Below are 23,519 nucleotides of genomic sequence, written 5' to 3' on the forward strand. Positions count from 1 at the left end.
TTTTAAACCACATTTTCTGATTATTTCTGGTAAATGAGAACATGGTTGATATATTTACATACTGATTTCATATGCTGCAACCTTTCTGAATTCTATTTATTCTAATAATTTATGAATTCTCTGTTAATTAATTATATTAGATAAAATGGTAATTTCTTTCCAATATTTTTTAGCTTGTTTTGCTGTGCTAGCTAAGATCTTCAGTACAACAAAAAAATAGAAGTGATAGAGAATTTCCTTGTCTTGCTACTGATTTTACAAGGAAATTTTACAAATGTTTATTTTTAGTAGATTTTTTTTCAGCTTAAGGAAGTTTCTTTCTATTCTTAATTTGCTGAAAGTTTGCATTATGAATTAGTACAGAGTTTTTCTCCAGATACTTTGTATTTATAGCCATGACTATATGTTTTTTTCTCCATTAATATGACAGTGTTACTGTGTGATAAATTGTTGTAATCAATTTTTAATAATTTTTTTGCTTTTAGCTTCATCAGCTATCACCATTGAATATTTTGTTTTCTATTTTAATAATTTTTGCTTCTTTTTCTTTATTTTCTGTTTTTGCTCTTTTTCTAATTTATTTATTTGAATCTTTAGCTCAGTAATTTCAATTTACTAGAAATTTCTATAAAATTTTCACTATGTACCATTTTAGAAGAATCTCACGGGTTTTTATATGTAGTTATTATTATTATTTTAAATTTTTTCTTATGTTTCTTAACACTTTTTTTACTCACGACTTATTTGATATTTTAAATTAACAAATATGTGTCTCTTTTTAAAAATATTGTGAAATCATTAGTTTAATTACAGATGAACTTCATCTTATTTTCTGCTCTGAAATGTTTAATGTTTTTTTATATTTCTGGTAACAAATATCAAAACTACACGTTGGCACCTCATCCTAGTAGATTTTGACAATATCAAACTTACTTTATTACATACATAAGAAAAGTGTGATTGTACTATTCAGTGGTGGAATTATTTCTGATATTTGTGCTTGCATTTTTAAGCATTTTTATTTTGATCCAACACTACACTTAAAGAAAATTTGTAAGAATATTACAATGAACTTGCCTATATCCTTTACCTGGATTCATCAATTAAAACATTATCATGTTTGCTTTATCATTTTCTACCTCATTCTTTATTTCTATTGCATTCTTTATCATTTCCAATCATTCTGTTCCTCCTCTTCCCTTTTTTCTTCTCCCACCCATTCCTGTCTCCTCCACTTCCCCTCTTCCTTCTTTTCTCTCTCCCTTTTTCTGTCTTTGAAATATTTGAGAGTAAGGTACAGGCATCATATCCCCTTACCTGTAAATACTTCAGTGCATATATCCTCAGAACAATGTCTTTCTCTTACACAACCTCAGTATATGTGGCAAAATAAAAAATTGACATTGTTCCATAAACTTTTATTGTCAAGATCATATACTCATACTTACTGAAAAGGGAACAAGTTTGGGAAAATGTATTTCAGATAGACAATGTAAGCTGTATTCTTTTTTTTTGTCAGATTTGTTGCAATTTATTTAACCTATGATATTTCTGTAAATTTAATATGTTAATTTGTTACACATATATATCACAGAATGATTAGCACTATAAGGTTAATTAACAGTCATCCCACATAGTTACCGTTTTTTTGTGTGTGGTTAAAGCATTTAAGATCTACTCTCTTAACTTTTATATATACAATACAATATTGTTAACTATAATCACTACTCTGTAGTATAATACTATACTATAACTATAGTTACATAACTATATAGAATTAAATATAATATAAATAGTGTTAACTGTAGTATAATATGCATCATGCTGTACATTAGAACCTGAGAACTTGTTGTAATTGAAAGTTTACACCTTTTGACCAACTTCATTCATTTTCCCCACCCTTCCACCCCAGGAAACCACTAACCTAACTCTTTGTTTCTATGAATTAGGCTTTTTAAAATTTCATGCAAAAGTGAGATTAAACAGCATTTCTCTTTCTCTTTCTGAATTATTTCACTTAGCCTAAGGTCCTCAAGATTTATCCATTATGTCAGAAATTACAGGATTACCTTATATATGGCTGAATAATATTCCATTGTATATATGTATGCCACATTTTCTTTGTCCATTTATCTATATGTGGACACTCAGTTTGTTGCAATGTCTTGGTTACTATAAATAATGATGCAGTGAACATAGAGGTACAGATATCTCTTGGAGATAGTATTTTCATTTTCTTCAGCTATATTCCCATAAGTGGAATTGCTGAATCATATGGTAGTCCTATTTTTAATTCTTTGAGGAACTTCCATACTGTTTTCCATAGTATGTGTAACAATTTACATGCCTCCCAACAGTGTACAATGATTCTTTTCTTTTCACATCCACGCCAGCATTAGTTATCTCTTGTCTTTTTTATGATAGTCATGTATAGGATATCTCATTGTGGTTTTGATTTGCATTATCTTCATGATTAGTGATGCTGAACAATTTTTCATGTACTTGTTGGTCACGCAGATATCTTCTTGGAAAAAATATCTAATCAGACTGTGTACTATTTTATATTGGATTACTTTTTTATTCCCACTGAGTTTTATGAGATCCTTACATATATTTTGGATATTAATTTCTTATCAGATAAAGTGTTTTGCAATTATTTTCTCTTATTACATAGGTTTTCTTTTAAATCTGTTAATCATTTATTTTGCTGTGTAGAGCTTTTTAGTTTGATGTAGTCCCTCTTGTTTATTTTTTTCTCTTTTATTGCTTTTTCTTTGGGTGTGGTATCTATAAAACTATTGCAAAGACCGAAGTCAATAAGTTTTTTCATTATTTTTTCTAAGACTTTTACAGTTTCTTGTTTTACTTTAATTCTTCAATCCATTTTGAATTAGTTTTTGTGAGTGGTGTAAGATAGGGCTCCAGTTTTATTCTTTTTCATGTGAATATCCAGTTTTCCCAGCATTATTTATTGAATAGGTTATCTTTTCTCCACTGAGGACTCTTGACTTCCTGGTCAAATATTAGGTGAGCATACATGTCGGGGTTTACTTCTTGGCTCTCAATTCTGTTCTGTTGATCCAAGTGTCTCTTTTATGCCAGTACCATACTGTTCTTTTATATAAATTTTTGTGAAAGCATAGTAGCCATGCAATATTATATTAGTTTCATGTGTACAACATAGTGATGTAACATGTATACACCTTACAGTGTGATCATTACATTGAGTCTAGTAACAATCTGTCACCACACAAAGTTATTACAATGTTATTGACTATATTCTCTGTGTTGTACACTATATCCCCATGGCTGATTTATTTTATAACTGAAATTTTGTATCTCTTTTTCCTCTTCACATTTTCACCCATCCCTCAACTACCCATCCTTCTAGCACCCATAAGGTTATTCTCTGTATCTATGAGTCTGGTTTTTTGTTTTGTTTTGTTTTTTAGATTCCACATATAAGTGAAATCGTAAGGTATTTGTCCTTGTCTGACTTATTTCACTTAGCACAGCACTGTCTAATTCTATTCATGTTATAGCAAATGACAAGATTCATTCTTTTTATGATGGAGTAATATTCCATAATATGTGTGTGTGTATCACATCTTCTATATTCATTCATCTTTTGATGGACACCTAGGTTACATACGTATCTTAGACATTGTAAGTAATGCTGTAATGAACATGGAGCTGCATATATCTGTTCAAATTGGTGTTTTTGTGGGCTCTTTTTTCTGATAAATTTCCAGAAGTGAAATTGCTGAGTTGTATGGTAGCTTTGTTTTGAATTTTTTGAGAAATCTCCATGCTGTTTCCCATAGAGGTTACATCAATTTACAATCCTACCAGCAGTGAGTGTCGGTTCTCTTTTCTATACATCCTTGCTCACACTTGTGTGTTGATTTATTGATAGCCATTCTGACACCTGTGAGGTAATATTTTATTGTGGTTTTGATTTACATTTCTCTAATGACTAGTGATGTTGAGAATTTTTACGTATGTCTGTTGGCCATCTGTATGTCTTCTCTAAAGAAATGTCTCGTGTCTTTTGCTCACTTTTTGACTGGGTTGTTTATCTTTTCTATTATTGAGTTGAATGAATTCCTAATATAGTTTGGATATCAACCCCTTATTGGATATACCATTTGTGCATATCTTCTCCCTTTCAATAAGTTGTCTTTTTGTTTTGTTGATGGTTTCCTTTGCTGTGCAGAAGCTTTTCAGTTTTACAAAGCCCTACTTCCTTTTTTTTTTTTTTTGCTTTTGTTTACCTAGCTTGAGGGGACATATCCAAAAAGATGTTTTTATGACTGATGTCAAATATTATACTAATATTTTTTCTAGAAGTTTTATGGTTTCAGGGCTTACATTTAAGTATTTGATCTATTTTAAGTTTATATTTGTATATGATATCAGAAAGGAGTCCAGTTCCTTTTATTTCATGTATCTGTCTAGTTTCCCAATGCCACTTTTTGAAAACACTTCTCCATTGTATGTTCTTGTCTCCTTTCTCTCAGGTTAGTTGACCATATATGCAAGAGTTTAGTTTTGGGCTGTCTATTCTGTTCTATTGATAAATGTGTCTGTTTTTCTGCCAGTACTGTATTATTTTGATTATTATAGCTTTGTAGTATAGTTTGAAATCAGGGACTGTGATAACTTCTTCTATGTTCTTTCTCTAGATTGCTTTGGATCCCTGGCTGGTTGGCTCAGTGGTAAAGCATTAGCCTGGTGTTTGGATTTCCAGGGTTTGATTCCCAGTCAGGGCACACAGGAGAAACGCCTATCTGCTTCTCTACTCCTCCCCCTCTCACTTCTCTCTCACACTCTTTTCCTCTCCTGAATCTATAGCTTGATTGGAGCAAGTTGGCTCCAGGCACTAAGGATGACTCTATAGTCTCCACCTTAGGCACTAAGAAGAGCTTGGTTGCTGAGCAACGGAGCAGCGACCCCAGATGGACAGAGCATCCCCCTGTAGGGGGCTTGCTGGGTGGATCCTGGTCAAGGTGCATGTTGGCATCTATCTTTCAGCTTCCCCACCTCTCACTTAAAAAAAAAAAGATTGCTCTGGCTATTTGTAGTCTTTTGAGGTTCAATATAAATGTTAAGATTCTTTTTTCTAGTAATGAAAATGATGTTATTGGTGTTTTTATGAGGATTACATTGAATCCATAGATAGTAGTAGTACTATCTTTGGGTAGTTTTTTTTTTTTTTTAGTGACAGGTGGAAAGGTTGAGAGATCAACTCCCACATACACCCAACCGAGATCCACCCAGCAAGCCCCCTACAGGGTGATGCTCACCCCTTCTAGAGACATTGCTCTGTTGCTTGGCAACCGAGCTATTTCAGCCCCTGAGGGGAGGCTGTGGAGCCATCCTCAGCACCCTGGGCCAGCTTGCTCAAATCATTCAAGCCATGGCTACTGGAGGGGAAGAAAGACAGAGAAAGAGGGAGAGAGAAGGGGGGAGGGGTGGAGAAGCAGATGTCACTTCTTTTGTGTTCCCTAGCCAGGAAATGAACCAGGGGCTTCCACACGCTGGCCAAATGCTCTACTACTGAGCTAACCAGCCAGGGCCAGTGTGGTCCTTTTAACAATATTTATTCTTCTAGTCCATGAGGATGATATATTCTTCCATTTATTTGTGTGCTTTTTCTTTTTTCAATGTCATATAATAGTGCAGATCTTTTACATACTTGGTTAAATATATTCTTAGGCATTTTATTCTTTTGGATACTATTGTAAATGGGATTATTTTCTTAATTTCTCCTCTGATCGTTTGTTATCAGTGTATAGAAAAGTGAATACTGATTTCTGTATCTTTCTGCATAACTGAATTCACTTATTAATTTTATTAACTTTTGGTGGATTCATTAGGATTTTTATATATAATGTAATGTCATCTGCAAATAATGACAGTTTTATACTTTCCTTTGCAGTTTGGATACCTTTTATTACTTTTCTCATTGTTATGGCTAAAATTTCCAATATTATATTGAATAATTGTGATGAGAGTGGACATTGCTGTCTTGTTCCTTGTCTTAGAGGGAAAGCTTTGAGTTTTTCACCATTGAGAATGATGTTATCTAAGAGCCTCTCATATATAGCCTTTATTATGTTGAGGTACATTCCTTACATAGCAACTTTGTTGAGAGTTTTTATCAAAAATGAATGTTGAATTTTGTGAAATACTCTTGCACCCATTGAAATGATCATATTACTTTTTTTGTTGCTGTTGTTGATGTAGTGGGTCACATTGTTTTTTAGACACTGATCCACTCTTACATTCCGGGAATAAATCCTACTTGATCATGGTATAAAATCCTTTTAATGTTGAATTTGGTTTGCACGTATTTGTTGAGAATTTTGACATCTATATTCAACAGGAGTATTGGCCTAATTCTTTTTTTTGTGTTGTTGTTTTTTTTCCTCCTGTATTTTTTTAATAGAATAATCTTGGCCTCTTACAAGTTTGGAAACATTCTTTCACTTCAGGTTTTGGGAATAGTTTGAAGAGGATAGGTATTAATTCTTCTTTAAATGTTCAGTAGAATTCACCTGTGAAGCATTCTGTTTTGGGCTTTGGTTTGTTAGGAAGTTTTGATTACCACTTTAATTTCATTGCCAATAATTGGTCTGTTCAGATTCTCTGTTTCTTCCAGGCTTAGTCTTGGCAGGTTTTATGTTTCTAGAAATCAGTGTATTTCTTCTAGATTGCTTACACTGTTAGCATGTAATTCATAGTATTTTTTAATCAATTGAACTTATCTGGACCACATTGTTTTGCAAAACCATACAGGTTTCCAGTGTACAACTCAGTATGACACCATCTGCATACCATTTTATGTACCCTTCATCCTAAGTAAAGTCTTTTTTGTCCTCATTTGCCTTCCTTCACCTTGCTCCCACCCCTATTTCTCTTTGGCTGTTGACACTGTTGTCTGTGTCTGTGTGGTATGTATATATGTTTTTTGGCTAATTCCTTAACCTTCTTTCATCCAGTCCCCACACACCCTCCCTTATGACCACAGTTCATCTGTTCCGTGTGTTCATGCTTCTTTTTCTATTTTGTTCATCGGTTTATTGTGTTCATTAGATTCCACATGTAAGTGAGATCATATGGTATTTGTCTTTCTCTGACTGACTTATCTCACTCAGTATAGTAATATCCAGGTTCATGCATGTCAAAAAAGGTAAGATTTCTTTCATTTTTATGGCTGCATAGTATTCCATTGTGTAGATGTACCACAGTTTTTTAAGCCACTCATCCTCTTATAGGTTCTTGGGCTGTTTCTAGATTTTGGCTATTATAAATAGAGCTGCAAGGAAACTGTGGGCCATGTATGACAGACAGACCAATACCCAACATCATGATCAATGGACAGAACATAAATGTGTTTCCCTTGAGATAGGACCAAGATAAGGTTGTCCACTTTCATCACTCTTATTCAACATAGTACTAGAAGTCTTAGCCACAGCACTCAAACAAGAAGAAGAAATAAAAGGCATCCAAGTTAGAAAGAAGAAAGTAAAACTGTCATTATTAACTGAAGACATGATATTGTACATAGAAAAACCTAAAGACTCCACCAAAAAAAACAAATAAATGAATTTGGTGAAGTAGCAAGATAAAAAATTAATATTCAAGAATCAGTGGCATTTTTATATACCAATAATGAACTATCAGAAAGAGAAATTATGGAAACAACCCCATTTACTATTGCAACAATAACAGAAATAAAGTACCTATGAATAAATTTAACCAAGGAGGTAAAAGGTTTGTACTTGGAAAATTACAAGACATTGAAGAAAGTAATTGAGGAAGATACAAATAAGTGGAAGCATACATTGTGCCATGAATTGGAAGAATTAACATCACTAAAACTTCTATACTACCTAAAGTAATCTATAGATTCAACCCAATTTCTATTAAAATAGCAATAGCACATTTCACAGATCTAGAACAAATATTCCAAAAAAATATATGGAATAATAAAAGACTCCAAATAGCCTCAGCAATCTTGAGAAAGAAGAACAAAGTTAGAGGTATCACACTGCTTGATATCAAACTATATTACAAGGCTATTATAATCAAAACAGCCTGGTACTGGCATAAGAACAGGCATATACTATAATTCATAATATTGTTGAATGATCCTTTGTTTTTGTTGTGTCAGTTGTTATCTTCATTTATTTCTGATTTTATTTATTGGGCTCTTTTCTAGATGTGTCTTGGTAGAATGTCAATTTTATTTTCCTTTTCAAATGTCCAACTTTTAGATTCATTAAACTTTCTTATTGCTTTGTAGGCTCTATTTTGTTCATTTCAGCTGTGAACTTGAGTTTTTCTTTCTATGTACTTTGGATTTTAATTTTGCTTTTGTTTTGTTTTGTTTTTTGTATTTTTCTGAAGCTGGAAACCGGGAGGCAGTCAGACAGACTCCTGCATGCGCCCGACCGGGATCCACCCGGCACGCCCACCAGGGGGCAATGCTCTACCCATCTGGGGCATCGCTCTGTTGTGACCAGAGCCTGTCTTGCACCTGAGGCAGAGGCCATGGAGCCATCCCCAGCGCCCGGGCCATCTTTGCTCCAATGGAGCCTCGGCTAGGGGAGGGGAAGAAGGAGACAAAGAGGAAGGAGAGGGGGAAGGGTGGAGAAGCAGATGGGCGCTTCTCCTGTGTGCCCTGGCCGGGAATCGAACCCGGGACTTCCACACGCCAGGCCGACGCTCTACCACTGAGCCAACTGGCCAGGGCCTGGATTTTAAATTTTTTTTATGAATTTCTTTAGGTGTAAAGTAAAATTGTTCATTTGGGATTTTTTCTGCCTCTTCAGGTCAGTCTGTATAGCTATAAATTTTTGCTTTTTCTGCACCTCATGAATTTAGTAAGGTTGTGTTTTTTTCATTTTCATTTGTCTTGAGACAGTGTTTTATTTCCTGCTTAATTTCCACTGTAGTCTATTATTTTAGTGCTATGTTATTTAATCTCCACATATTTGGTTTGTTTGGGTTTTTTTTTTTTTTTCAGTTTTCCTCTACTAGTTGATTTCTAGTTTCAAGACATGGTCAGAAAATATGTTTGATATAATTTCAAACTTCTTCAGTTTATTGAGCCTTTTTTTTTTCTTTTCTTTTCTTTTTTTTTTTTTTGGTGGTGGTGGTCTAATATGTGGTTTATCCTGGAAAATGTTCCGTGTACACTTAAGAAGAACGTGTAATCTAAAGTTTGGGGATGGAATGTTTTATAAATGTCTATTAAGTCATTCTGGTCTAATGTGGCATTTAAGATCTTTATTTCCTTATTAAATTTCTATCTGGATTATCTATCCATTGAGGTAAGTAGGGTATTAAGTCCTCAACTAATGTATTATTGCTTATTTTCTGCCTTTATGTCTATTAATATTAGCTTTATGTACCTGGTTGCTCCAATATTACATCCATAGTACAATTCATATATCCTTTTTTAGGATTGAGCCCTTTATCATTATGGAAAGTCCTTCGTTGTCTCTTTTTATATTGTTTGTTTAAAGAGTATCTCATCTGATATGAATATGCTACCCCAGCTTTCTTTTTCTTCTGTTTGCATGGAGTATCTTTTTCTATCCCCTCCTTTTCAGTCCATTTGAATCTTTCATAGACAGCATATACGTGGGTCTTGTATTTTTATCCATTCTGCCACCCTGTCTATTGATTGGAATATTTAGTCCATTTATATTTAAACTAATTATTTATAGGTATATGCTTATTGCCATTTATTTATTGTTTTTTGGTTGTTTTTGTTGTTCTCTGTTCCTTTCTAATTTGCTATTTTATTTTTTCAGTGTTTTTTTGGAGTTCTTATTTCTATTTTGGATATTTTTTTGTACTTTTTGGTTTGTGGTAACTGTGATGTTCATAGATATCAATCTATATTTATAGAATTTCAGTTCAAGTTTTTAGAAGTTTGAGTTTGGGCACATTTTAATAGAACTGCATTTATACTCTCATTTTTTACTTTATGGTTTTGATGTCACATTTTAGATTTTTTTGTTTATTGTATCCCCTAAATACTTTATTGTAGCTATAGTTAATTGTATTGCTTTTTTCTATTAATCATCATTTTTTATTTTCTTATTTTGTGGTAGAGTATTCTAGAAAGTAAGTTCCTTTTTTCTAGTACTTTAAATACACTGCTCATAAAAATTAGGGGATCAGGGAATGTGCAGATATTTCTGTACTTTCAGCCTTTTGTATAGTGCATTTTCACCAATGAAATAAGTTGGTTTTGCATTTCATTTACATAATCAAACAACTTTCTTTGACATGTCGTTTGCTTACCGATGTTCTTGTTTAATAAAAAAAATCAAATGCTTCTTTTTTTATCGCTTCATATTCATTTTGAAATATCCCCTAATTTTTGTAAGCAGTATAAATCTGTCTTCTTCTTTCTGGCCTGTAGAGTTGCTTCTGAGAAGTCAACTAGATAGCCTTATGGAGCTTCCTTTGTATGTAACTTGTTTCTTCCCTCTTGCTGCCTTCAAGGTTATCTCTAGCCTGACCAGGTGGTGGCACAGTGGATAGAGCATCGGACTGGGATGCGGAGGACTCAGGTTCGAGACCCCGAGGTCAAAAGCTTGGACAGAGGCTCATCTGATTTGAACAAAAACCTCACTAGCTTGGACCCAAGGTCTCTGACTTGAGCAAGGGGTTACTTGGTCTGCTGTAGCCCCACGGTCAAGGCACATGAGAAAGCAATCAATGAACAACTAAGGTGTAGCAACGGAAAACTAATGATTGATGCTTCTAATCTCTCTCCATTTCTTTCTGGCTGTCCCTATCTATCTCTCTATCTCTGTTAAAAAAAAGATTGTCTCTATATCCTTAACTTTTGTCATTTGAGTTATAAAATCTCTTGGTTGGCCTCTATGGGTTCCTCTTTTTTGGAATTCTGTGTGCTTTCTGGACCTGGATGTTTTGTTTTCGTTTCTGTTTTTCTACCACAGGTTAGGTAAGTTTTTTTTTATTTTATGAATTTAATATTTAAATAAAAACAACAAAACAGGTACACAAAACTAGATTGTTATAAGAATTTTAAAATATTAATGAAAAATATTAAATAATGCCTGACAAAAAACAATAAAACGGTTATTTAAGATATTTCCATATTGCTTCTTTTTTTTTTTTTCATTTGCAGCGGGGTTTTTCTTTTATTAATTTTAATGGGGTGACATTGATAAATCAGGGTACATATATTCAGAGAAAGCATCTCCAGATTATTTTGACATTTTGTTATGTTGCATACCCCTCACCCAAAGTCAAATTGTCACCTTCTATCTGGTTTTCTTTGTGCCCCTCTCCTCCCCCCACCCCCTCCCTCTCCTACCTTACCCCCCCCCCTGTAACCATCACATTCCTGTCCATGTCTCTGAGTCTCATTTTTATGTCCCATCTATGTATGGAATCATATAGTTCTTAGTTTTTTTTTTAATTTACTTATTTAACTCCATATAATGTTTTCAAGGTCCATCCATGTTATTGTAAATGATCCAATGTCATCATTTCTTATGGCTGAATAGTATTCCATAGTATATTATTGTACCATACTACAATACTATTACATGTACAATACTATTATTGTACAATACTACTATTGTACCATAGCTTTTTAATCCACTTGTCCACTGATGGACACTTGGCCTGTTTCCAGATCTTCGCTATTGTGAACAATGCTGCCATAAACATGGGGGTGCATTTCTCCTTTTGGAACAATTCTATGGTGTTCTTAGGGTATATTCCTAAAAATAGGATAGTTGGGTCAAAAGGCAGTTCGATTTTTAAAATCTTGAGGAATCTCCATACTGTTTTCCACAGTGGCTGCACCAGTCTGCATTCCCACCAGCTGTGCAGGAGGGTTCCCTTTTCTCCACATCCTCGCCAGCACTTATTCTGTGTTGTTTTGTTTTTTGTTTTTTGTTTTTTGATAAGCGCCATTCTGACTAGTGTGAGGTGATATCTCATTGTGGTTTTAATTTGCATTTCTCTAATGATTAGTGATGTTGAGCATTTTTTCATATGCCTATTGGCCATCTGTATGTCCTCTTTGGAGAAGTGTCTATTCATTTCTTTGGCTCGTTTTTAGATTGGATTGTTTGTCCTCCTGGTGTTGAATTTTACAAGTTCTTTATAAATTTTGGTTATTAACCCCTTATCAGACATATTGTCGAATATGTTCTCTCATTGTGTAGTTTGTCTTTTTATTCTGTTCTTGTTGTCTTTAGCTGTGCAAAAGCTTTTTAGTTAGATATAGTCCCATTTTTTTTTCCTGTCTTTTATATCACTTGCCTAAGGAGATAAATCAGCAAATATATTGCTGCAAGAGATGTTGGAGAACTTAGTGCCTCTGTTTTCTTCTAAAATGCTTATGGTTTCATGGCTTACATTTAAGTCTTTTATCCATTTTGAGTTTATTTTTGTTAATGGTGTAAGTTGGTGGTCTAGTTTCATTTTTTTGGAGGTAAATGTCCAATTTTCCCACCACCATTTATTAAAGGGGCTGTCTTTACTCCATTGTATGCTCTTACCTCCTTTGTCAAATATCAGTTGTCTATAAAGCTATGGGTTTAGTTCTGGGTTCTCTGTTCTGTTTCATTGATCTATATGCCTGTTCTTATGCCAGTACCAGGCTCTTTTGGGTACAATGGCCTTGTAATATAACTTGATATCGGGATGTGTGATACCTCCCACTTTATTCATCCTTTTCAAGATTGTTGAGGCTATTCGTGTTCTTTTTTGGTTCCATATAAATTTTTGGAATATGTGTTCTATATCTTTGAAATATGTCATTGGTATTTTAATTAGTATTGCATTGAATTTATAAATTTCTTTGGGTAATGTAGACATTTTAATGATGTTTATTCTTCCTAACCATGAGCACGTTATATGCTTTCACTTGTTTGTATCTTCCTTGATTTCTTTTATTGATGTTTTATAATTTTCCAAGTAAAAGTCTTTAGTCTCCTTGCTTAAATTTATTTCTAGGTACTTTTTTTTTTTTGGTTGCTATAGCGAAGGAAATTGTTTCATTAATTTCTCTTTCAGACAGTTCATTGTTGGTGTATAAAAATGCCTCTGATTTCTGAGTATTAATTTTATATCCTGCCACCTTGCTGACTTCATTTATTAGGTACAGTAGTTTTTTGACTGAGACTTTAGGGTTTTCTATGTATGGTATTATATCACCAGAAAATAATGATAGTTTTACTTCTTCTTTTCCAATTTGGGTGCCTTTTATTTCTCCTTCTTGTCTGATTGCTGTGGCTAGGACTTCCAGAACTATGTTGAATAAGAGTGGTGAAAGGGGGCCCCCCTGCCTTGTTCCTGATCTTAAGAGGATTGCTTTTAATTTCTGCCCATTGAGTAGGATGTTGGCTGTGGGTTTGTCATAGGTGGCCTTTATCATGTTGAGGTATGTTCCCTGTATTCCCACTTTGCTGAGTTTTGATCATGAATGGCTGCTGCATTTTATCAAATGCTTTTTCTGCATCTATTGAAATTATTATGTGGTTTTTCTCCTTCCTTCTGTTTATGTGATGAATCACATTGATTGATTTGCGAATATTGTACCAGCCTTGCCTCTCCAGAGTAAATCCCACTTGATCATGGTGTATGATTTTTTTCATGTATTGCTGGATCCGGTTTGCTAATATTTTGTTGAGGATTTTAGCATCTATATTCATCAGGGATATTGGCCTACAATTTTCTTTCTTTGTGTTGTCTTTGCCTGGTTTTGGAATCAGAATTATGCTCTCCTCATAAAAGGAGTTTGGAAGTCTTCCTTCCTCTTGAATTTTTTGAAATAGCTTGAGAAGTATAGGAGTTAGTTCTTCTTTTAATATTTGGTAGAATTTACTTGTGAAGCCATCAGGCCCAGGATTTTCTTTGTTGGGAGTTTTTTGATAACTGCTTCAATCTCATTTGTTGTAATCAGTCTGTTTAGGTTTTCTGATTCTTCCAGATTGATTTTTGGAAGATTGTATGTGCATCTTTTGTTTTAAGGTGTGTCTCTTGTAGACCGCATATGTAATGAGATCTGTTTTCTAATCCATGCAGCTACCCTATGCCTTTTGATTGGATCATTTTTTTATTATTTATTTATTTCAGAGACAGCACGAGAATCAGAGAGAGGAATAGATAGGGACAGACAGACAGGAACGGAGAGATGAGAAGCATCAATCATCAGTTTTTCGTTGCGACACCTTAGTTGTTCAGTGATTGCTTTCTCATATGTGCCTTGACCATGGGCCTTCAGCAGACTGAGTAACCCCTTGCTGGAGTCAGTGACCTTGGATCCAAGCTGGTGAGCTTTTTGCTGACACCAGATGAGCCCGTGCTCAAGCTGGCGACCTCGGGGTCTCGAACCTGGGTCCTTCCGCATCCCAGTCCGACGCTCTATCCACTGCGCCACCACCTGGTCAGGCTGATTGGATCATTTAATCCATTTACATTTAAGGTTATTATTGATATGTAGTCGTTTATTTTCATTTTATTCTTTAAAGCTGTATTCCTCCTTTGCTATATTCTTTTCCCCCTTTGATCTGTTTACAACAGGCCCTTAACATTTCCTGCAGCAGCACTGGTTTTATTTTAATGAATTCCTTCAGTTGTTGGTTTTTTTTTGGGGGGGGGTTGTTTGTTTGTTTGTTTTTTGTCTGGGAAGCTTTTTATTTCTCCTTCAATTTTAAATGATAGCCTTCCTGGGTAAAGTAGTCTTGGTTGGAGATTCTTATTCTGCATTACTTCAAATATTTCTTGCCATTCCCTTCTGGCCTCAAGTATTCTGTTGGGAAGTCAGATGTCATCCTTATGGGGGCTCCTTGTTAGGTGATAGCCTTCTTTTCTCTAGCAGCTTTTAATTTTTTTCTTTATCACTTAGCTTTGGTATTTTAATTATGATGTGTCTTGGTGTAGATTTCTTTGGATTTCTCTTTAAAGGAGTTCTCTGTGCTTTTTGAACTAGTGAGAGTTTTTCCTGCATTAATTTAGGGAAGTTTTCAGTGATGATATGATTGTACAAAGTCTCTATCCCTTGTTCTTTCTTCAGGAACCCTTGTGATGCAGATGTTATTTCTCTTCATGTTGTCACAGAGCTCTCTAAGAGTTTCCTCAGATTTTTTGAGTCTCTTTTCTTTTTTCTGCTCTGCTTCCATGCCTTCATTCAACTTGCCCTCCAAGTCGCTGATTCAATCCTCAGCTTCATCCATCCTGTTTTTAATTCTTTCCATTATTGTCTTCATTTCTTTTATTATATTTGTCATCTTCGACTGATTCTTTTTTAATATTTCAATGTCCTTTTTTATACTTGCTATCTCTTTATTTAGGTGTTTGTGATGACCATCCATTGTTGTTCTAAGATCCCTAAGCACCCTTACAATCAATATTTTAAACTCTGCATTCGGAAGCTTGGTTATTTCTATATCACTCAGTTCATTTTCTGGAGGTTTCTGTTGTGGTTTCATTTGGGTTGCAGTTCTCTGTCTTCTCACTATGTCTGTGTGTTTGGGTGTATTGTTTGTAGAGCTGGTTGAGTCTATGCTTGGTGTTGTCCAACTCCAGTTTTCAGTTGTGTTATTTCTAGTTCTTCTTGAGTTGGCATCAACTGTTATTTGTAATCCACTTTTGGATTTGGGCCCCTTTGAAGTCTTGATATGTTTTCTTCTCAGTTTTCTTAACAGGTGTAATCTTGTTTACTGATCTCAGCAGGGAGCTTATTTGAAGCTGTATCCAGGAATGCGGTGGGTATAACCTGAGACTCTGAAGGCCTGATCTGCCACTTACTCTCTCTGGGGGCAGGGTGTTTTCTCAGCTTCAGTATGGGGAGGTGTATCTCAGATCTCTATGGAGACCTGAGTTACTGCCTCTCCTCCCCACTTCTTGTTTTCAGCTGTGTCTTGTTGCGCTGATTGGAGCTGGAGAGACATCTTGAAATGGGTGACCTGGAACCACTTTAGTCTTATGTAGAAGGATCAACCCCTCCTCCAGCTATGGCCACTTCAAGCACTGGATGAGTCAGCTTCTCTGGTCCTCTCATGCATTCTTGTGCCCTTCATTGTCTATTTCTCTCTCCCCCCTTTCCTTTTTGAAGATAAGCCAGCCCTTTCAACACACCTCATTCCAAGTCCTCAGGCAAGTGGCTGTGATTGATATTTTCTACTCTTTTCCTTGGAATCAGAGCCCTTCTGGGCTCTCAGCCTCACCCCCCCCCTCCATTCCTGTAAGCAGGAGAGACCCACTGCTCCTTGGCTCTCCCTACCAGGCTTGGTGTGGCTTCTTTATTCCTTGGTTTTTGACAGCTGTTCTTGTAGTCCAGAATTGGTTTTTCACACTGATTTTTCCTAAATAAATTTGTAATCCAGTTTGGTGGTGTCAGCTGGGAGTCTGTGCATCTGCCTACTCCACTGCCATCTTGGAATCCCTAGGAAAGTTTTCAGGCATTATTTCTTCAAATAAACTTTCTTTCCTTCCCTTTCGTCTCCTTCTAATATTCTTATAAGTAAATTTTTGTGTGCTTAATGTTGTCCCAAAGTTGCACCCTCTTTTTTTTTCATTTTTTGGTGCTCAAATTGGGAGATTTCCACTATTCTATTTACCAGGCCACTAATTTTTCTGTATTATCTTTTCTTCTGTTGATTCTTTTTAGTGTATTTTTTTCATTTCAGTCATTATATTCTTTAGTCCTTACTGGTTCTTATTATATTTTCTAATTCTTTGTTGAAGTTCTCTCTAAATTCCTATATTTTACTCTCAGGTTTGATGAGCATCCATTGAATTCTTGATCAAGTAATTATCTCTCTTTCATTAGGGCTTATTTCTGTACTTTTTTCGTGTTTTATTTGAAACATAATCCTATGTCTTATCATTTTCTTTGATTTCATTTTTTTCATTGATGTTGACTAATTTTGTTGAGTCTTTAAAAGACATTTTAAAGAGCAGGTTAAAGTTCACAACAAAACTAAGAGGAAGGTATGGAGTTTTCTCATCTTTCCCTGCCTCTACACATGTGTAGTCTGCTCTATTAATAACTTAGGCTACCAGAGTGAGACAAATGATGTCATAATTGATGAGCCTGCTTTGACAGATAATTACCCAAAGTTCATAGTTACATTATTATTCACTCTTGGTATTATACAGTCTATGGGTAACAAATACATGCTGTAATGATATATTGATCATTATAGTATCATACAGAGTATTTCATCCCTTGAAAATTCTCTATGCTCTGCCTATGCATCCCTCTCCTTGCAACCCTTGCCAACCACTGACCTTTTTACTGTCTCCATAGTTTTATCTTTTCCAGAATGTTCTGTAATTGGAATCATACAATTTGTAGCCTGTTAAGATTTTTTTTCATTATTTTATTTCCATTTTAGAGCAGGAGGGAGAGAGAAAGAGAGAGAGAGAGAGAGAGAGAAAGAGAGAAGGTGGGAGGAGCAGGAAGCATGAACTCTCATATGTGCCTTGACCAGGCAAGCCCACTCTTTCGAACTAGTGACCTCAGCATTCCAGGTCAATGCTTTACCACTGCACCACCACAGGTCAGGCCCAGATTGGTTTCTTTTCATGTCTTGATAGCTCATTTTTTAGGTCTATATAACATTTCATTGGCTAAATTGTACCAATTTATTTAACTATTCACCTGCTGATGAAACATCTTGGTTGCATCCAAGTTTTGGCAATTATGAATAAAGCTGTTATAAACATCCATGTGCAGGTGTTTGTGTGGATATAAGATTTTAATTCCTTTTAGTAAATATCAAGAAACACAATTGTTTATGTTTATATATTTATATAAACATGCATGTATAAATAGATATATACATATACATTTTTCTGAACCATTTAACCATAAGATACCTCATGATTATTTAATATTTTAGCATGTGCTTCCCAAAGACCTTATTTATTTTCACCAGTTGAGCCAATAAATGTCTTTTAGACTCAGTATAAAAAATAAAAGAAAATTAATCCAGGATCCAATCCAGAATCATATGTTGCATTTAGCTATCATGTCTGTTCAGTTTTCTCAAAATCTGCAATAGTTTCTTAGACTTTCATTTTCTTACAAAAAAAAATACTTTGAATGTGATAACACAGTTTCTCATAAAATGTCCTTCAAATTTAGTTTGTCTGGTGTTTTCTCATGATTAAATTTAGCTTATAAACTTATTTCAAAGAATACCACTGAAATAATGTTTTGTTGCTTTAGAGTGTATTTTATCAGGAAGCACATGGTGTCAAATTGCTCTATTATTTGAAATTTTAATTTCTCCTTACAGAATGCTATTTCAGAGAGATTTCAGAATATAAGGCTTTGAAACATTTTGGTGACTTAATAGATAGTTAGGCAGGAACTCACCCCCCCCCTCCATTAAGAAATAGTCACCTTTTTTTTTGGACACAGGCAGAATTATGCTTTATAAATAGCACCACATTCCTTGTCTAGGTTACTTGTTCATAGAAGTACTCATCATTAAAGAAGTGCTTCTGTCTGTTATGCCATCATATTTTCCTGCCTCAGAGCATTTACTAGCCTGACTGGTTGGCTATTTTTCTCTTTCAGAAGAGTTTTTTCAGCACCTTCATCTGGAGAGTCTTCTTAACCATCTGTCTCTCTGAGGTTAGCCAGTTTTTTTCTGTCACATTGCATAGGTCCTTTCTACATTATGATAGATTGATTTTCTTTTTAAATTTAGTGAGAGGATGGGAGGCAGAGACAGACTCCTGCATGTGCCTCAACAGGGATCCACACAGAAAGCCCACTAGGGAGTGATGCTCTGCCCATCTGGGTCCCTTGCTCTGTTGCAACCAGAGCCTTTTCTTTTTTAGCAACTGATGCGGATGCCAGGAAACTATCTTCAGTGCCCAGGGCCAACTCACTCCAATCAAGCCATGGCTGTTGGAGGGGAGAGAGAGAGATAGAGAGAAATGGGAGGGTAAGAGGTGGAGAAGCAGATGGGCACCTCATCTGTGTGCCCTGACTGGGAATCAAACCCAAGACATACACATGCTAGACCAAAACACTACCACTGAGCCAACGAGCCAGAGCCAGACTGATCATTTTAAAAGGAAAACATGATATGATTAAGTGCCTGTTATGATAATCTTATGACTTTTTATCATATTATCTCAGTTCTTTATTTTTCTTGGAAGTTCACCAACTTTTGTTACATTGATTCTGTATGTTTTCTAATATTGCCATAGTACATTTACCATGAACTTAAGGGCTTAAAACAACAAATTTATCTTACAGTTCTGCAGATCGGATGTCTGGTATGGATCTCATTAGATGAAAATCAGGGTGTTGACAGGATACATTTTTTCCTGAGGTTCAAGGGGAAATTTTGTATCTTACCCATTTGGTTGTTGGCAGAATTCTGTTTCTCTCTGTTTCCTTGCTGGCTGTTCCCAGCTTCTAGAGGCCAACTGCCTTCTTTGGCTTGTTGTGCCTTACTTTCATTTTCAAATTCAACAACTGCAGAATGAGTCCTCATGATAGAATTTTTCCACTTCCTTTTTTCTGAGAGATAATGGCTTTAAAATTTTACACAACCTAGGATATGTGTGTATCTTTGAATAGCATTGCATTAAAAAAGATATATAGGCATACTAAGAGAGTGTAACTTTTTTTAGCGTGCGAGAGGGACAGACAGACAGGGAGAGAGATGTGAAGCATCAATTCTTCATTATGGAACCTTAGTTGTCATCAATTGCTTTCTCATATGTACCTTGACTAGGGAGGCAGGGCCACAGAAGAGCCAGTGACCTTTGGGCTCAAGCCAGTGACCATGTGTTCATATATATGATCCCATGCACAAGCCAGTAATCCTGCATTCAAGCCAGTGACCTTGATGTTTCCAACCTGGGTTCACTGCATCCTGGGCTGACACTGTCCACGGCATGACTGCGTAGTCAGGCAACATTATTTTTCTTTTAAAGACTATGGTTATGAGACTCATTTTTAAGGAAAATTGACATTTACTGGAAGTATTTTATGTTGTTATAAGATAATCTTTTCTGAAATCACAAAACCTGGGTTCAAATATAATTTCTTTATTTTCTGATTAAATTACCTGAACTTCTGAGTCCAATTTTTATCTCTGTAAATTAGGATAATAAATATCTGTAACATTTTACTCATAAGTTGTTATAAAGGTCAAGTGACATGAGTAAAATAAAAGAACTATATATGTGCATGGAACAATATAATATATATATTAAGATAAATCTATTATAATTTTAGTTTTGGCAGAATTTTCAAATCATATATATCAACTCCTCCAAGCTTCCAAAGTCAGCCATGACACCAGCAAAAAGGTGAATGAAAGCCAGTTGTGTGACTATTAGTCTCAACCATAAAGAGCATATATAAGGGTCTGCATGGGTATAACATGCAGAAAATTTTCTGCAACTGGACTATATGTACCACATACCTTCTAATAAAAGAGGGAATTAATATTTTTATTATAGTTAGTATTTGTTTATAACATTATATAGGTTTCATGTGTGCGATATTTATAATTCAACATCTGTATTTACTACATAATGCTAACTACCAAAGTATAGTTTCCAATCCCCACTGTAAAATCGACTCTTTATCTGATTCACATTCCCTCCATTCCGATTTCATCTCTGCTAAAGAATAATCTATTGTCTGCCTCTATGAATTTTGTCTTATATACCACACAGTGGTATGGTGCAGTGGTATGGTATTTATGTTTTTCTCCCTGACTTATGTCACTGAGCATGATACCCTCAAGGACCATACATGTTTTCACAAATGGCAAGATATCACCTTTTTATGGCAGAATAGTATTTCCATGTGTGTGTATGTATGATAATGATATATCCTTTTTTTTTTGACAGAGACAGACAGTCAGAGAGAGAGAGACAGATAGGAACAGACAGGAAGGGAAAGAGATGAGACACATCAATTCTTTGTTACAGCACCTTAGTTGTTCATTGATTGCATTCTTATTTGACTGGGTGGCTATAGCAGAGCAAGTGACCCCTTGCTCAAGCCAGCGACCACGGGATCATGTCTATGATCCCATGCTCAAGCCATCAACCCCACACTCAAGCTGGTGAGCCCACACTCAAGCTTGCAACTTTGGGGTTTCGAACCTGGGTCCTCCACGTCCCAGTCTGACACTCTATCCACTGCGCCACCACCTGGTCAGAATGATGGTGATATATCTATCACTTATTGACTTACTTGTCGATAAACCTTTATATTGTTTCTATATCTTGGCTATTATAAATAATGCTGCAATGAACAGGGGTGCATATATGTTTTCATATTTGGTTAAATACCCAGGAGTGGTATAGGTGGATCATATGGTAGTTTTAGTCTTTTTTTTCTTTTTCTTTCTTTCTTTTTTTTTTTTTTTTTTTTTTTGTCACTCCTACATGTGCCTCGACTGGGATCTACCCCGCAACCCCTCTCTTAGGCCAAAACTCAAGTACCAAGCTATTTTTAGCACCTGAGGCTGATGTGCTTGGCCCAAGGGAGCTATCCTCAGTGCCTGAGGCCATACTCTAACCTAGGGGTCCCCAAACTACGGCCTGCATGCAGCCCCTCGAGGCCATTTATCCGGCCCCGCTGCACTTCTGGAAGGGGCACCTCTTTCATTGGTGGTCAGTGAGGAGCATAGTTCCCATTGAAATACTGGTCAGTTTGTTGATTTAAATTTACTTGTTCTTTATTTTAAATATTGTCTTTGTTCCCGTTTTGTTTTTTTACTTTAAAATAAGATATGTGCAGTGTACGTAGGGATTTGTTCATTGTTTTTTTTATAGTCCGGCCCTCCAACGGTCTGAGGGACAGTGAACTGGCCCCCTGTGTAAAAAAAGTTTGGGGACCCCTGCTAACCAATTGTGCTGTGGGAGGGATAGAGGGAGAAAAAGGGAAGATGGAGGGTGAGAGAAGCAGATGGTCACTTCTCTGTGCACTGGCTAGGAATTAAATCCAGGACATCCATATACCAGGTCAGTGCTCTATCCACTGAACCACCAGCCAAGACGTAGTCTTAAATATTTTTGAGCATCTTTCTACAGTTTTTCATAGTGGCTGTACATTCCCACCAGTAGTATACAAAGGTTCATGTTTCTCTGCATCCTCTCCAGTACTTATTTCTTGTCTTTTTTATTATAATCATTCTAACAGTGAGGTGATATCTCATTGTGGTTTGGATTTACATTTCTCTAATAACTAGTGATGTTGAACATCTTTTCATATGCCTGTTGACCACCTGTACATCTTTAGAAAAATCTCCATTCAGATCTTTTACCCATTTTTAATAAGATCATTTGGGTTATTTTGTTATTTTTGAGATGTATGAGTTCTTTATATATTTTGGATTTTAATCCTTTATTGGTTGTATGGTTTGAAAATACTTTCTTTTTATTTGGTAGGTGGCATTTTTCATTTTATTGATGATTTCTTTTGCTAGGCAAAATATTTTTAGTTTGATGTAGTCCTATTATGTTATTTTTGCTTTTGAAATCTAATCCACACTTCTGAGACCAGTGTCAAGGAACTTACTGTCTATGTTTTCTTCTATGTGTTTATGGCTTTAGGCCTTTTATTAAATACTTGAATCCATTTTAAGTTTTCTTTTGTGTGTATGGCATAAGATAGTGGTTCAGTTTCATATTTTAGCATGTGAGTATACAATTTTCTCAACACAATTTATCTTTCCTCGTGTATACAGTATTCTTGGCTCCTTTGTTATAAATTAATTGAACATATATGTCTGGTTTTATTTCTGAACTCTGCATTTTTTTACATTGATCTATGTGTCTGTTTTAATGTCAGTACCATAGTTTGATTAGTATAGCTTCATGATAAAGTTTGAAATCAAGATTTTTTTCACTTTCTGAAGATTGCTTTGATTTTGGGTTTTTTTTTGTTCTATACAAATTTTAGGATTTTTTTTCTATTTTGTGAATAATGCCATTGGATTTCTGCTAAGGAATGCATGGAATCTATAAATTGTTTTGGTAGTAAGGATATTTTCACAGTATTTTTTTTCCATCCACGAACATAGATATATCTTTCAGCAATGTCTTATGGTTTTCAGTGTATAAGTCTTTTACTTCAATTATTTTTCCAATATGTTTTATTTTTTTGATGCTTGTAAATGGTACTATTATATTAATTTGCTTTTCTGATATGTCATTATTAGTGTATAGAAACAATAGATTTTGTGTATTGATTTTGTGTTCTGCAGCATTATTAAATTTGATCATTAGTTCTAAAAGTCTTATAGTGTAGTTTTTAAGATTTTTTTATTTTAATTTTTTATTAACACATAATTGACATACAATATCTTAATTTGTTTCAGGTGTACATCATAGTGAATGATATTTATATGCATTCTGTAATGATCCTCATGGTAAGTCTAGTTACCATCTGTCACCATACAAAGTTATTATAGTATTATTGACTATATTTCCTCCATTGTACTTTATATTTCCAA

The 23,519-nt window shown here is 35.0% G+C and overlaps 1 protein-coding gene across 6 annotated transcripts in view; it reads left to right on the plus strand.

Moving 5' to 3' along the window:
- NBDY (negative regulator of P-body association) overlaps positions 1-23,519 on the plus strand; it is a 51,676-nt gene that overhangs the window by 2,734 nt on the left and 25,423 nt on the right. For 4 of the 6 annotated variants that reach the window (XM_066249025.1, XM_066249024.1, XM_066249027.1 and 1 more), the window contains one exon: positions 23,385-23,435. The exons of 1 other annotated variant lie outside the window; for it this stretch is intronic. The gene's annotated coding sequence lies outside the window, so the exon portion shown is untranslated. Of the gene's footprint in view, positions 1-2,979; positions 3,028-23,384; positions 23,436-23,519 lie in introns of all 6 variants that reach the window. One more of the 6 variants, XM_066249026.1, reaches the window with a different exon arrangement.

This window comes from Saccopteryx bilineata, chromosome X, assembly GCF_036850765.1.
Source record: "Saccopteryx bilineata isolate mSacBil1 chromosome X, mSacBil1_pri_phased_curated, whole genome shotgun sequence".
In the NCBI taxonomy this organism is placed as follows: Eukaryota; Metazoa; Chordata; class Mammalia; order Chiroptera; family Emballonuridae; genus Saccopteryx; species Saccopteryx bilineata.